Consider the following 3,473-nt stretch of genomic DNA (forward strand, 5'->3'; position numbering starts at 1 on the left):
GGCGGCATCAACGGAGCCCCCCACCACTGAAGTTACATTCAAAGTCGTGGCAGGCGAGGTTAGGGGGCCTCCCGTCACCACCCGAGGCACCTCCCGGGGCCTTTTCGTGAGCCCGTGGCCAGTGAGAATGGCCACTCGGGCTAGAGCAGCCCGAGAGCGCCTGATCGAGCGGAGGCGGGCACACTGTTGTTGAGAAGTATCCATTTTTTAATCTTTTTACAAATATTTTAATATACCTGCAGTTTGAAACTTGAGTCTTTGTCTCATAACCAGCTAGATTCTGTTGAGACTCAAAATATGAATTGTTAGACTGTAATGGGGCCCCACCCCATTAATAGAATGGGTACCCTCAGCCAATTCCCCCTTCAACTCCTTTTCCTTCTTGCACATTTCCCTCCCCTTTCTTGCTATGTGCTTCCTGATGTCTTTCCCCTGGTGGATATACATTCCCCCATTTGTCCCTCACCTTGTTTTATTTTGTCTCAGTCCCAGTCTTCCACCTCTGTCCTTCTCTGCCTGTGCCCTGATGGTGAACACAGAGCTGAACCTACTGGCAGAGATGACCTGCAACAAGATGTCCACCAGGTCCAGGTGCAGGCAGAGCCTGGTGACCAAGGGAGGGGGAAGTAGAGAAATCATGTGAGTCAGAAAGCCTTAATAAGCTAGTGACATGAGCCAGAAAGGCAGTCAGGTTGTAGAAGTCATCAAGGAGAGAACTGTCTGCAAGAGGTATGAGTATTAGAGCCCAGACAATGGAGAGGACTTAGGAGTCAGCCCTGAGTGAAGGGAAACTGGGGCCTGCATAGGAAGCAAGTTACGTACCCTGGGCACTATGTGTCTGACTTTTGTTTTTATGTGAAGCCTGCTACCAAGTGCTGCAGTAAACCCCATGTGGGACATTTTTACAAAATCAGAACTAATGCTTGCATTTTGAGGGTTTCATTTCCTCCCCCTGAGGAACAGTTTGTGGCTGTAGGGGTGGAGGAAGCCATAAAAAGAGGGTGCCTAGGGGGTAACCCAAACTTGAAATTCACTGTGTGGAGCTTCAAGTCATGGGGTATGACTAGAGAATGTTCTGGGGCCACTGGAGGCACAGACTGAGGGCCAGTGGGTCCACAGCCTAAGAAAAGCAGGTCTTGGACTTTAGGGCCAGAGGGCCCAGCACCCAAAGTAGGATGGAGATGGAGGCAGAGAGCCCAAGGAGGCTCAGCAGCCTGAGAGGGGACAAAGATAAAGACTTTTAAGGGTCAGACTAGAAGCTGGGAATCCTGAAGCTCGGTTTCGTCAGTGGACTAGAGCTAGAGGGCCCAGTGAGAGAAAAAAGGGCAGAGGTAGAGAGGGCCTAAGCCTGGTACAGTAACAGTTCAAGACCCTCAGGCAGCCACCCTCCTTTCTCAACATTATCATCAAAGGTGTGGTGGGCAAGTAAAAGGTAAGTACCCCTAGAGTTGGGGCAGGAATTGCATGGCCACCAGGGGGCATCACAGTTGTCCCTAGGACACAAACTTGTCACATCAGACCAATTTAGTTTAAAAAAATACCCCTTGAACTAGTTACTAGATAGGCCTTGGAGAGATGTAGGTATTTAAACATACAGACAGGCAAAAACTTCTTGATGCTTGCCTTTCCACACTGTCATAGCTTGGTCAATTGAGTTACCCGGTGCAGATAATAACACTGTAACAAATTTGAACAAGCTATTACACTCTCAGACCAGGATGACCAGGTTGCCTGTTTCCTTCTATAGGCTTATATGTTTTTTTTCTTCTCTTCATAGTCAGTACTAGTACATGTAACATTTCACATGCCTAGTACATGGAATGAGCATGCTATCCAATCAGAACCAGATCCAAAAGGAATTCAAGATGTTACTTAACTATATGTTTAACTTTAAGCACATATTTGTATTCACTGATATAAAAGTGCTTAAACATAGGTTTAACTTTAACTTGACGAGTCAAGGCCTCAACTTTCCAACCAATCCTAGTGACTCAGATTCTGCCACTTTCTCCCATGGTGAGCAGTATCTTATTTCACTAATCCACCCCACCTGCAACAGCAGGTGCCAAAGCAGAGTTTAGTTTTCACCAAACAGTCCCATTCTGTGTTGGTCCTTTTTTTTTCTGCTCGGATTGTTAACCTATTCGAATTTGCTTCTTCGGATCCTCCAGCACTGCAAACATTGTGTGTGGGTTACTTCTCTTCCTTTGGTTTTGGGGCTGCAAAAATAGGTTTGTTTGGACAGCCTGCTACCCAGCATTTTCAGAATGTGGCTAAAATAAATCTAGCTTCTTGCTTGCACTTCCTCTGCAGCTGTTGGTAATTGCATCTATCTCAAGATCTCCATATTCAACATTCTGACTGAACACTTTTTACTCTGGATATACAGCAGAGGCTTCTACTCTGAAAGTGACTATAGACCTGTTCTTCTATGGTGCTAGTCCCCAGGAATATGCTGAGGACATTCCTATTAAAGATTCACAGTTTAGTGGTCATAGTGATGATGTCAGATTTCCATATTAGGGTAAATTTCCAAAAAAATGGCACTAACAATATAACAACTGGAGTGGATAAGGCAAATGCGGTCATCAGAGCTATGAAAAGTGCTGCCAAGGTAAATAAACTCACTGCCAGTGCCAGCAGGGCTAAGGCTGGTCGGATCAGACCCTTCACACCTGAAAGGCTTTCTTAGGCCTGATTGCAATGTGCACAGTACATTGAACTCTACTGGACTGTTAAAGGAATTGGATACTATTTAATGGCAGTAGTGGTACCATAGTATAGTTCTTTGAGAGCTCCTGTTGAAATGCAAAATTCAAGAATAAAATAATACAGAGGAGGAGGTGGAAAAATTGTACACAAATTCTAACAATTCTCTTCATTTAAAAAAAAAAAAAGGACATTGAGTCGGGCTTCTGTAGACTCTCATGAGGCTTTTTAAATGGTATTATAGATTTTTTTTTCCTTATCATTTGACATTAAAACATTTTCTCATGAGAATTTTAAGTGATTTATCCTAAAGGCAGATATTGATCATTTGACTCTAGAGTTACCTTATTCACATTTTCTTTATGCTTTAAAATGAAACAGTAGGTGAATATTTAGAATATTTTAAGGCCTTGTCAAAGAGAACCATTCAAAATAATTGGATACCTCCTAGCATTGAGGCAGGAACAAGAGGATATTTTAAATTCTACAAGGGTGTCTTCAACTTAAAAACACATTTCTGTTGAAAAATGGTTTACCTATCATTGTTACGAGTAATACTGAAGATTACTATAAATTGAAAGAGATTAGAGAAAAACTTCCCCTCCATTTTACTATTTGTAATTTGTGTGTGTGTGTGTACTTGTCAGCAATTTATGTACAGGCAGTTCTGTTGACTGTATCAGTCATCTGTCACATGGGTTTCTTTCACAGGTTTTTTCTAAGCAATAGAAAAATGTGGTTTTAAAACCACAAAACTGTCAGCA

This window comes from Alligator sinensis, unplaced genomic scaffold (genome assembly GCF_000455745.1).
Source record: "Alligator sinensis unplaced genomic scaffold, ASM45574v1 scaffold975_1, whole genome shotgun sequence".
Classification (NCBI taxonomy): Eukaryota; Metazoa; Chordata; order Crocodylia; family Alligatoridae; genus Alligator; species Alligator sinensis.